Here is a 13,602-nt window from a genome sequence, read left to right as displayed (position 1 = left end):
ATAGCTATACAGTGTACTTTATACACTGAACAGAATAATTATTTCCTTTAAGTAAGATGAATATTTTAAATGCTCTTTGCATATATTACATGTGTGATTGAATAGAATCACTTTGAATTCAACGAAATACCTGACACGTTGTTGGGTCCTTAATGATAGTTCTTTCTTCACACTTTGAAGAGGACGTAGTTTTACAAAAATGAAGTATGTTACTTCCATTAAATAGGTGTTTTGGGGGTTCAGTCAGTCAAAATACATTTGTTGACTATAGGGCCATGCCTGTGTACCACCTAAAACCATGTAATGATCAACCAGTAATAAGTGCCCCACAGTTTGGAAAATAATATCTGGTTGGTAAAATTATAATTCATGTAAAATAATATACAATGCAATGTTGAATAGAGGTTAAGATCATGGGCCAATCTAGCTGAGTTTGATTCGTGACAACTCAGGAGCTGTGTGACCCAGAGGAAGCACATAACATCTCCCGTCTCACTTTCCCATACGTAAACTGGGTAGGATACTAAAAGTGCCTATATTGTAAGGTTATTATGAGGCTTAAATGAAATGAATTGTGTAAAGCAATGAAATTAGTTTCTGGTACTAAGATAAAAGTCCTGTAGTGTTTACTGTTATTATTAAGGACTTATTTGGTTTTGTCAAATTGAAAGTGTAGAGTCGTTTATTATCAGAATCCAAGGAAACGAAACAAATCACCATGAGACATTCTCATGGCAGTACTAGAATGTTAACTGCCTTTTTGAGGTTGAATATGATTCAAGTTTGCTGGGTTATTAGAGCCAAGGTGTGGAGATAGAAATTTGGAAAGTATTTGAGACACAATGAGATTGTTGACTAGAATAGAGTGGAAGATTCTTGCAAGTGTGTAGCGACAGAAGAGGTATGAAAATCAGGTTGACTTGACCGTATGTTGTGAGGAATTGAGGTCTGAACAAATCGCTAGCCTGTGAGATAAGGTGACTTCTACTGCATGATGATTTGTTATCTGTTTTCACCTTGAATTTTGTAGTTCAAACGTTTAGACTTACTTTATCATGTAGAAATGATTCAGTGAACTCAAGTAACTACACAATTTTTATGTGTTTTTAATAGATGAGATCAATCCAATGGTGGCAGAATTTTGTCTTGAGATGGGTTTTTCTTCTGGTAGTATTTTAAACATTTTCACCAATGTCAAAGTTGAACAATTTATTGGAAACTTTAAAGACGTATAAAATTATTTTTGTAATTTCGACCCCTGATGAAGGCATGCAGTGCAGCTTGCAATGTCTCTTTCACCAGAACTGCAGAGTATAATGTTTCATTGCTTTCTCCCCAGGAGCTGCTACATTACCAGTTAGGATATCTCTAACAGCATGTCATTAACCAGGCACCATCAGATCATCAAAACAAAGAAACTGCTGAAGCTGAATTAGATATTCTCCCTCTAATAATGAGCATAGTGACACTATATAAAATCAAGACAGTAGCAACAACACAGAAAGCCCAGGCTAATTTCCTGTATTTTCAAACATTAGATTATTAACTTTATTTGTTCATCCTGTCTTAATTTTTCTGTATCTTGCCAGGTATGGGAACCATTGGCTAAGAAAGACATGCAGAAGTGATTGAAATACAAATTAAGTCTATTGAAATTTAATGATATAAGATGAACAGTCATTGGGCATATGACTTCAGAACTGATTGGAGAATTGCTGGACTCTCCTTAGCTTCCCACTTACTTAAATAAATCCTGCTGGATTCTGGAGTGTCTTCAATGCTCCATTGGCATGATTTGTAAGCGACAAAATACTGTAGAGTTCTCTATTTTTGGTGAATTTTGCGTGAACTTTAACACTACTCGAAATTCCCAAGGTTTAATTTTGTGACTATGACTTAAAGTAATATATTCAAGATCACCTTTAGTGTAATGTGTTATTTGGAAAGCATTACTTCAAAATTTGTAATGGAAAAGATTATCTGCCTGTTGGCTCTGCTGAACCTTGGTGTCTTTCTGCTCTTCTAATTAAGGGTACTTCTATTAAATAATGAAGTAGCTTCTCTTTGAAGAGGGAATTATTTGGAACTTTAATTTTCTAAAATCAGCCTTTCCTCCCATGGTTAGATACTCTTGCCTTTTCAAATCCTTGATAATTGAGATGTGTTTTTTCTACTTGAGCTACTCTTTCTTTCATGAGTTCCTGTTACAAATAGGTCTTCCAGTTTATTCTGTGAATCTTCTTATGATCTTGTGAGCATTCAATTATTAAACTGCATCAAGTTTTTGAAAAGATGAATCGTGTCTCCTCATTGTAGATCCTGACTGTTATTTTTTGTAGGTTTTAGACCAACTATGGTGCTCTTTTTCAAGGCTTAATGACAAAGTTTCTTTCTTCAGGTAAAATCGTGTAAATAAGGAAGCCTTGGGGGAAAAAAATAGCCATTAGAATAGTTCAGTTAACATTTTGATTGTTTGCTATCTATCTTCTTTAAATAGGCAACCATTTTGCTCTGTAAGTTAGAATAACTGATGTTATTCAGATATTTGCTCTAGGATATCTAAATGTTTACTTTAGGATATCTTTAATTTTTAAAGAGAAATGAATTCCCAAATTCTATGAATATGTTTTCTTTCAGTGATAAATACATTGAATTTATATAATGCCGACATTCTGGTCTATACTTTAGTGAACAGCATTTGGGCTTGGGAACCAGATAGAACTGAGTGCTGGCTTTTAAAAATTTTTGTAGCCTTGGCCATATATTTAACCTCTTTGCATGTCTATGATATGTGACCTTAGACAAGTTTCTTAACCATTCTGAATCTCAGTTTCCTAATCCTTGAAATTGTGATAAATACGCCTTACGGATGAAATAGGGATTAAGACATTATTTTGACTAAATGTATCATAAACTACTTACATTGTTTCTGACACGTAAGCTTATAGCAATCACCAATTCATCCACACCATTTATTCAACAACTATTTATTTAGTTCTACTACTACCTCTAGTTCTAGTACTGGTATTACTGACAACAACAATCGTCTACCTGCTATTTTTAGTATGTACAGTAGGATTCTTCAGCCTTTACTGTGCAATTGAATCTCCTGGGAGTTTCTCTTCTTTAAAGAAATATATATATATATATAGAGAGAGAGAGAGAGAGAGAGAGAGATTTCATAATCAAGTGATTCAGATTGATCACATGTAAAATGGGTAAAGAAGTATCCATTTTTAACTATTAATCCAGATGGCTTTATATTGGTAGCTCTCAAATTTCACTTCAGTAAACTCTGAATCTAGAATGATAATGAATACTTAAGAAATAGTTTCAGTTTCTTATTTAATTACAACAACAACATCACAAAGCTTTAGGTATTATTCTGTTGATTTTATGATATATTAAGTTTAGTCACTCAAAAATATTTATTAAATACCGACTATGTGACAAGTGTTGGGTTAGGCACTAACAAAATAGTGCTCAACAAGAAAAACATCATCCTTGCTTCAAAGAACACACAATCTGGTGGAAAAGACAACTAAAAAGTAATAAAAAATAAAGTATGAAGAATATTATGATAGGGAAGTACAGGATATTGTTTTATGATCTTAAGTCTTTTACCTGCCATCGTTTTTGGTAGAGCTTTGATAGGGTTTGTGAAAAAGCATGCCTACACAAAGTCATGTAATCTATGCACTGTGCAAGAACACTAATATATATTTTTAAAACAAGTACTGCAAATGAACTGTCCTGCCTAGCATAAGATTAAGATCTTGCTTTTCCATTTCTAGGGTATTAGCTTATTCAACTTCAGACATTTCTAAAACTGAGAAGATCCACACATTCAAAGAGTTTTCTGTAAAGTTAAATTGAAATGATTTTTCATATAGAGGTTAGAAAGTCAACTACAAAAAATGTTCACTTCCATTGTTCTAACTGAATAAGCGTTTGTCCAATGTTGTAGTTCTAAAACAATATTAATAAGGGACTATCTTATAGTTGCCTAGGTGTACTTTGTAGATGTTGTAGAGAGTATACGGCAGATGCATCAAACTTTCTCACGTTGATGTAGAATGAAAATATGGTTCATAATGAAAATTCTGGTTCATGTATCTGACATAAACTGTTATCAATTAAGAAGAAAAGCAAAACCAAACCTCAGAGATGTACTGGTTATTTATATTATCTTCTATAGAATACTTTGATCTATATTTTACCTTTCTAGTTCTCTATTTCAAAATTTGCAATTGATTGGTAGTGGTATAGGTGATGTAGGGCAATAGCCTAGGAAAATTTTAACTTTTGTAGTATATATTCACACAGACTCACACACACGTGGTTAATGACTTGAAAACTTTTGAGTAACAATAAATATATGATTCACAATTGTACACCTTTTGATTGTGTTCTTTTAAGATTTCTTCTCTGAGTACCCTATATATTTCTTCTGATGCACAAACTAGCTAATGGGAAATAATACTGAAATGTAAGTTAGGGAATAGTATTCTACTTGAATCTCAAGTTTTATAATCACTTCTTCTAACATATATTTTTCTCAAAAGTGTAAGATTAACAGGGATTCAGAAAGTGTGGTAAGTCTAGCAAACTTTAAAAAAATAGAGATAGGATATTTTGGATCATTGTCGTGTTATTGCTGCTTTTCGTTTTCTATATTTCTTTTCTCATAACGATGGTAAGACAATGATTATTCATTTTGCAAAACTAATGTAGAGAAAAGCAATGCTGAATAACCTGATGTTGTAATTAGTGAATCATATTCTGGGGAAAACGGTGCTCTGATGGTTGAAAAGCTAATTAAGACCTTGGTAACTCAGATTTCCTTTAAACCTAAGGATGAATGTTCACTATTCACAATTTCAGAATATTTAGTGGGTAGTAGGGGGGAAGCATTCTTATACTTGTTCTTTCCATTTCCATAGAGATGGTATTTTGGAACTGACTCTAGTTTTAAAATATATGTTTTCTCCATTCCAGAGAAATCAAGGGGATTATTTACTTTGTATTCTGCATGTACATCAGAGAAAGAATTATTCCTTATGTAATGATCTTGATCTGTTTAGCGTCCAAAATACTTACCCTTGGACATTGCATATTTTGTTATAAAATACCCATGACTTGTTTCCTCTATGTAAAGTCATATGTTTAATATAGCTAATTTTTAAACAAAAGTCAAAAATAAATGAATTCAAGAATCAAACAATGATAATAATAGCTACTGAGATGCTATTATTACTAAAGATCACTTGATAAAGTTAAACCCAAGCCAAGGGTCTGAAATAAAGGTCCATCTCAAAACAGAAGATAAGCTATTATTAGGATTGCTCTGGTAGTACTTTAATCAGGTTCCACATGATTTTAGGACCAAAAACTCTTATAGTTTTTGTTGGTTACTCTCTTTGTTTTTAATTCACTTAAAAGTGCTTTTCAAAGTCAATGGAATGACTTTGCAAACTACAGCCCACAGGCAAATCCATCCTGATGCCTGTTTTTATAAATTAATTTTTATTGGAACATAGTCATACCCATTTGTTATTTATTATCTGTGGAGCTGGAGAAAGGGATATCTTGCAAAGGAGCACAAGGAAATGTGTGAGGGTGATAGAAATGTTATCTCGATTGTGATGATGATTTCATGGGTGCATACATATGTGAAAACTGATAAAATTGTTCATTTGGAACATACAGTCCAGTGTCCTTCACTTATACCCCTAAAAGTTGAAAATTTTCAAAAGAAGTAGAGAGATAGGAATCCAGTTTAAAAAATAAAAATACAGAACGCCCACCCAAACATTTATCATTAAGTTCAACAGACATGAAATTATTTAGTCAAATTGCCATAAAAATGTTAACAGATCCAATGTCTGTACCTATGTCACTAGGGACTAGTAAGAAGCCTTACACCAATAATTAGCAACCCACAAAACACTCTTTGTGTAGCACTGCTCCAGGAAATACAAAAGAAAGGTAAGGTAGGGTCGCTTTTCCTCATGGATATTACAGTTTGTATAAAAATGAAAGTTATATAACTATAAGACAGGCTATAGTGTCATCCTAAATACAGCAATTTAGGGCTTGTCAATAGGCAGTAGAATGAAAAACATCAAGGTCTTTGGAAGCCATCAGGCTGGGATTCAAACCCAGTTTCTTGCATTTTCCTCCTCTTAGATTATAGGCAAGTTACGAAACTGCTTAGGGTCAGTTTTGTCATAGGAGAAAATGATAAAAATAATATTCTCGTCATGAGGCTGTATGTCTCCTTGGCAACATGTATGTAGTAAGTATTCAATAAATATTTGTTAACTGATTATTCAGCTAGGCTCTTTATAGAGCCTGAAAAATTGCAGTACCAGAGTTGCTAAGCAACTTGCCAGAATATAGTACTTACTGACTACTGCTGATCTCCTGCTGGTTTATGATTTCTGTTTGAAGACTAGATTTGAAACATTTTCTTATATGTGAGTCATTTACTTAAAAAAAAAGCTAAACTAGTATTTTAGGCAATATTTGCAAAGTTTAGAGGTAATTTCTCTTTATATGAGTATTTTAATTTTCAGGTTATCTGTATGCCACAGACATATATTTGTTTTTATAGATATATCCTTCTTTTTGTGAAACAGAAAAATATTCCTAAAAAGTATATATATTTCTTTTGCAATTAATTGCTATATTAAGTTCACTGAGTATGTATTAAATGTAATTTTCATGGTAATATATTGTGTAAAGTAAAAACATATCCTCTAGTTTTTTGGAGTTTTGTATTTCCATAAAACAAGGATCTGAACAGATCACGTACCACTTACCAGCATTAGGTGTAGAGGTCTCCATTTCTCCGTTTGTGAACCAGTATCATTGAGAATCCTACATATACTAGACCCTGGGACAAGCATTTTTTCCCAGCATAATCTCATTTAATCCTCATGACTAAGCTACAAGGTTAATACGGGTATTACCACTTTATAGAAAAAGACACAGACTTATAAATGTCATCTTGCATAAGAGATGGTAAATGGAGAAGCAGAGCTTTTTCACTCAGATCTGTTTGATGCCACATTTTCTGCCCTTTGTTTCTATATTGCACTGCCTGTCATCTGAGATTCTTCCCATATTTAATATTCTAATCCTGAATTTCTGAGACAAAAATTTAACAGCAGAATGAGTTATAACACATTTGTAAAGCAAAAGTCTGAGCTACCCAAATTCCCTGGATTCACTGAGGTTTTCCAAAGATATTCTATAATTCTCAAACCTTTGGAGCCCTTGTATCCCTAGACATTCAAGACTGAATAAATGGGAACTGAACATGACTTGGGTCTATAAGTAATTGGGTGACCTACCCTTAAAATTCCTGAAATTTATGGTCGGTAAGGATTTTGGTTTTTATTAGTTGGAAGAATGGAGTTGGAGAAGTTCCTTGAAGACTTCCTCCTTACTCTCCAAATATTCTTCAGAATGAGGTAGAAAAAATTAGTAGCAATCCCACAAATACTCTCTGGATCAGTTCTGCATGCATTTCTCCGATTCTTTTCCAGGTTTCCAAAGCCTTACAAGAGTTTGAGCGCCTTGGTGCTTCCTTTTTTACTTCAATATTTATCAATTGAAAGCCATTTTATAAAAATTAATTAATTACACTATGTTTGGCGTAGTGTAAAAAAAACCTTTGACAAAAATTCCATAATAGAACCTATGGTAATGAGGGCAGATTTAGGAGTCATGCTGCCTAAATTTGAATCCTGTTTCCCTGATTCCCAGCTGTGTAAATTTGGGCAAACTGTAACCTTTGTGTGCCTCAATTTTCTTATCTGTTAAATAGGGACAATAATGGCACCTGTCGTATAAGGTTGTTTTGAGGATTAATTGAGGCAATATTTTTAAGACATGGTATAGCATATAGTAAGTTCTGACATTCCGAATACTTTTATTAATCAGTTTTCATTTGTATGGATTTGAAATAATTTTGTGATTCTGTTTTTTCACTTTTGTTGAACAAAAGAATAAAGAGTGAGGGAAGAAGGAAGTATATCAGGAAAGAAGAGAGAAAGAAAGAGAGAGAGAGGAGAAGGGAGGGGAAGGAAGAAGGAAATTGGAAAGGAGATAGATGTGAAATGAAGAGGTCAATAAGGAGTACAGTTAAGTCTCTTCTAGTTCTAACGTGTTTTGACGTGCAATGAAAACTGTACACTCTTTTGCTGTTTTATATTCATTTATATTGAATATGTAGATATTTCTTAGGCAAGTTGATTTGCTGCTGAAGCTTATGGACTTAATAAAGGAATCTGCTACTTACTAATAAAAATAAATATGCAAAAGTTGTGAAGCTAGAACTGTCACTTACCTCACCCTCATCTCAGCTCACAGCCATAAAGAATCTCTGATATACAACTGTGCTTAAGTAGGGTAATTGCTTTGTGCACAGTTAGAGCATCATAACTTATCTGTAGTACATTTATCTGCAGAAGAGTCAAATGTATAATTTCTCTACCACATAAAGCTGATTTTTCTATATTATAGTTATTTGGGCCAGGTTGTAGGTTAAAACCAACTCTGAATGTGTTCTTCTCGCAAATGCAACATGAATGCTTTCTCTGCACAAGATTACATGTTAAGTTGGCCTGACCCTTGCGAGGGAAAATTTATAAGGCTTCCCAGAAAGGCAGAGTTGAAGATTGCTATTTTATGGTTTCACTTTGATCAAATTTATAGGCATAATCTGAATATGACCTTTTGGTAAGATTAACAATTCCTTCCTTAAATGCTGACCATGGTAAGGAATGGTAGTAGTGTAATTTGATTCTTTAAAAATTCCCTGGGAGATACTGTTCTTCTCAAGAACAGATTTAAGGAGAATGTGGAATGGAATGGGATGAAAATGGAATTTAGGAATGATGCTCATGGTTCTTCTCAACAGTTTTACTGTTCTTAGAATAAGTTTTAGTGAGAAATTTTAGATTTTATATCTTCTTTAGTCTTCTAGTTTCCAGATATTTTTTTCTACTGCTCTTGGAGGTGAATAGCAACCTCTGAGATTATATATATGCACACACACACATATGTATTGTGCTGTCAGTTGTCCCTAAGTCATTATTATGAAGATTTGTGCTGAGCTTTATTTTCTAATAACGAATATGTTTTATTTTGGTAAACTGCCATTTTAGTGACTAATACTCAATTTTCTTTTATATCTGTATAGATGTAGATATGGCTATGAAATGCTATTTTTTACATTTTATATATTTATATTTAATTAGACATCTAACACCTTTGATATATGCAACTTAACGTATTGTTAGTTTTTGCCAGCTAAACTCTCAACTAAATTTAATTCTTTTTCTTTTCTTTTTTTTTTTTTTGTGAGGGAGATTAGCCTTGAGCTAACATTCAATGCCAATCCTCCTCTTTTTGCTGAGGAACATTGGCCCTGGGCTAACATCCATGCCCATCTTCCTCTACTTTATATGGGACGCTGCCACTGCATGGATTGCCAAGTGGTGTGTTCTTCTGCGCCCGGGATCCGAACCTGTAAACCCCAGGCCACCAAAGCAGAGCATGCGAACTTACCCACTATGCCACAGGGCCGGCCTCTAAATTTAATTCTTTAAAAAACAAAATATAGATGATTTTTGGGTTTCCTAGAATGTCATTGGAGCTTGCATGCACACATACATGTTCATGGATGCCCATGTAGAATTCTAATTTTTTAGTGACTGTGAAAATTAATCAAAGTCATTGGGAATACATTGGCTAACATGTGTCTCCTTTGGTCTTCCAGTTACTGTTACTGCTGAACAAGTCATCCCAAAACTGAGTGCCTTAAAACAACAAAAATAATTTTATTCTCTCTCCTGTCTTTATGCCATTATCTCATATCTTTTTGTGGGGCAGGAATTTCGACAAGGGAACTGTGGAAATGCCTTTTCTTTCCTCCATGATGTCAGAGGCTTCAGCTGAGATTTGATGGCTGGGGTGACTCAACAGCTGGAGGCTGGAATCATCTAGAGGTATCTTCACTAGTATGTTTGGCAGTTGATACTGGCTGTAGATTGAGTTCTGACCTGGGCTATCAGTTGGAATACTCACCTATGACCTCTTCATATGAGCTTACTCACAGCATGGCAGCAGGGTTCCAGAAGCAAATGTGCCTAGAGAGCCAGTTGGAGGCTTTGTTGCCTTTTATGACCTAACCTCAGAAGTCACATAATGTCACTTCTGCCATTGTTACAAGCCTTCCCAGTTTCAAAGGGGAGGAAGGGTTGTCATTGACATCTCTCAATAGGAGCACTATCAAAATCACATTGTAAGAAGAGTATGTGCAATGGAAGATATTGTTGTAGCTGTCATTGGAAAATATAATCTTCTGTATTGTTATAAAAAAGAACAAAGTCCATAATCAGCCATTATTGGCTCTTCTTAATGTATTTTGCACTACGTAGACTTTAATTCCATCAATAATCTCCAAATTTGGACCAGGACCAACTTCTTAAACAAACCACAGCATCAACTTATAATGGTAGTGCACTGGGCGTTTTACAATGGATGTTAGTGTGACCTTACAATTCATTGTAGACAAATGGTCAGTGTTCTGTCCTTTAGGACTTGGCAAAGGAAAACAAACAAAACCAGCCTTAGCTACAGTAGCTAACCATCCAACAGAAGAATATGTCTTCATTGCTATACAGAAGAAGTGTGGAGCAACAGTAATACTAATTTGCACCGAAGAGTAATAGCATATTGAGGTAGCTACCCCAATCACAGGTTTCCTGAGCTTCTCCTTGTGCACTGGTCTTGAGCAACAACCCTCAAATTATTATCCATTGACCACTAACATCAGAATCATTGAGGGCAGGGGTCAGCAAACTATAGCCAGTAGGATAAATCTGACTAGGAGCCTTATGGCATAGTTTGCTAAGAATGGTTTCTATATTTTTAAAGACTTGTAAAAAGCAAAACAGGAACAATAACAAAAATAATACGAAACAAAGAAAAATATGTGATAGAGACCACCAAAGCTTAAAATATGTACTATCTGGCCCTTAAAAAAGAAAGTTTGCTGGTCCTTTGATCTAGCATACTTAATAAAAAGCAGACTCCTCGGTTTTACCACAGACTTACTGAATCTGAATTGGAGGAGAGGGGTAGATTTTGGGAATCTACGTCTCTGAGAAGTTCCCCAAAAGATTTTTTTATCTCTGCTGAATTTTGAGAACCACTATTTTGGTTGTCCACAAATACTTGGAAAGATGCTCGGTTTGGCTAATTTAACCAATTAGCTGATTTCATTATTATAATATTGCTGTGTAAAACACAGACATCACAGTGGATTTTGACGTATCTTAGCCAAGACAGACTGAGTTAAAAATTAAGTGAGCATTCTTTTCCTGAGAGTAAGGATCATGTTTAAATTTGGACCTTGAAATTTTTGACATTTTCCTGAGGTATTTGTAGTGTTCTTGAAGACGACAAAGCCCTTTTTAAGTTAATAGTAAATTCTAGAAAGTAGTTCTCTAAAATATTAAGGTTGTGCACAACTTTGTTTTTATTTGTCAACAATTTGAAACAATTTTAGTTTGCTACAATAAAGGATTAGTAAAATTATACTATATTCATAACATGGCATACTTAGTCATTAAGTGGTATTATAGAAAAATCATTAATAAAATAGAAGGGTGGCCATACTGAAAGTAAAATTTAAGTAGGTTATAAAACAATGTAAAGTAATTCCATTTGTGTGAAATAGCTCTACAGATCTATATGTCTGTATCTCTTTATCCATCTATGTAACTATCCATCTACTTTATCTACATTCCTCTCTACCTGTCTATATAAAGGACACAAGGGTGGAGAAAAGGATATTAAGAGAAAGGATAGAAGGATATATCAAAGTGTTAATAGCTAATTTGCCAATTTGTGTTTTTTCATTTTTCTACTGCGGTAATAAAGAAAAAGAAAGTTACATAAAAAATAAAACTATGCTTAAACTCTCAAATTATATAATTTCCTGAATTGAAAACCAATAAACCTCAACTTTAGGTAGAAAGAATTCAAAATGGGTAAAAAAAAAACTTCATGAGTCACTTTCAATTGAGGTGTGAATGTGATTTTCAGGAGGCAAGACTGAAGTGAGTAGATTGAAGTAGTAATAATCACCTTTTCCGATTAGAACAGCAAGCTAGGGACAGCCTATCAAAATGATATAGTAAGAATCAAGCTCCAAGTTCACGTTATGAACCAATATGCCATCAGGAAAGACCTAACTGAGGTGACCAAAAAAAAAAAGGGCTGATTTGATTTATTACCTCCAAGGGTGTGGAGGGAGGTTATGCTTGAAAGGATATTTCATGCTGAGACTAATAAAGCCTCTGTATTTTCCTTCTCTTCTTCCTCTAAATCTTTTTTTTTTAATTGATAGTGGATGGCAAGTCTACATATCTTTAGATAAAATTAATATAAAGGTTCAGATAATAAAACAAAAGTTGCACTTAAGTAGTTTTTATTTTTCTTTTCACTTTTTGGTACAAAGATATCTTCAACTTTAAATGCTGTAATCTAAATAAACTTGTGTTGCATCATTCTTGCCTCAAAGTATTTAGCAAAATGCTATGAAGTATTTTTATAAATCGTTGTTGGTTGTTAGCTTTCTGTTAAAACATTTCCACTCTTCCTACCATAGTTTCTTCTTCCTTGAGACCACTAGTGATCTCCAATGTCATTCAAGATTGATTCACAGCTTTGTCTCTTCTTATTCCTTGCTTCAAACCCTTTGTCCCAGGCATACCAACTATTTTCAGTTTTTTGAATCTAAGATAATTTTGATAACTTTATGCCTTTCACCATCTTTTTCTCTTATCTTGAATGCTCTTTTCTGACCTAATTCATTTGGCAAACTTATATTCATTTCTAGGGCCAAAGAGCAAATGTTTCTTCTGTAAAATTTTCTTTTTCAGATCCTCCAAATACGACTTTTTTGGTACCACTAATCCTTCAGGTCCTACTTTGTGGTAACACTATTATAATTTGTTCCTCTCTCTAATATGGTACTTATCACGTTATATTGCACTAATTTTCTCTATGGCATTTGCAGAAGGTTCTTGTTGTCTTTAAAATTGAATCTCCAGCACTCAGCACCTAGTAGGCACCCAATAATTGTTTGTCTCACAAATTAATCAATATTCCCCTGCATAATTCTCTTAACACTAAACATTCTGACCTGATTACACAATTCTCAGACTATAGCTCAAGCCAATTGCTTTATCCCCACATTTTACACAGCAATTGCAATGTGTGACAGCAATTTCCCTATCATCTCAGAGATAATGGAATGAAGAGTAAAACCAGGCATGTTGGTCCTAAATATTGAGTTTGGTGCGCCCATCCATTGTGACTGCTTTTACTGTGAGCCACACATTACTAGAAATGATGAGTTCTGCCCTCAATCTAGTGAGGAAGGCAGACGTGCCCAGGTGGTAGAGGGGACTGTTTGATTGAAACACAGTAATGGGAAGACGCTTAATTAAGGAGGTTGCTGAGGTGGTTATATTTGTAACCCATGGAATTTAATGTTCTAAATTAGAGCCTATGGTGCTC

The 13,602-nt window shown here is 34.1% G+C and overlaps 1 protein-coding gene across 10 annotated transcripts in view; it reads left to right on the top strand.

Moving 5' to 3' along the window:
• NAALADL2 (N-acetylated alpha-linked acidic dipeptidase like 2) overlaps positions 1–13,602 on the top strand; it is a 1,131,941-nt gene that overhangs the window by 271,692 nt on the left and 846,647 nt on the right. The window lies entirely within an intron of this gene.

The sequence above is a fragment of the Ceratotherium simum genome, chromosome 15, assembly GCF_057802395.1.
Source record: "Ceratotherium simum simum isolate JZ-2026a chromosome 15, ASM5780239v1, whole genome shotgun sequence".
NCBI classification, from domain to species: Eukaryota; Metazoa; Chordata; class Mammalia; order Perissodactyla; family Rhinocerotidae; genus Ceratotherium; species Ceratotherium simum.
The sequence above is the reverse complement of the archived record's forward strand: the minus strand, read 5'-3'. Positions and strand labels throughout refer to the sequence as shown.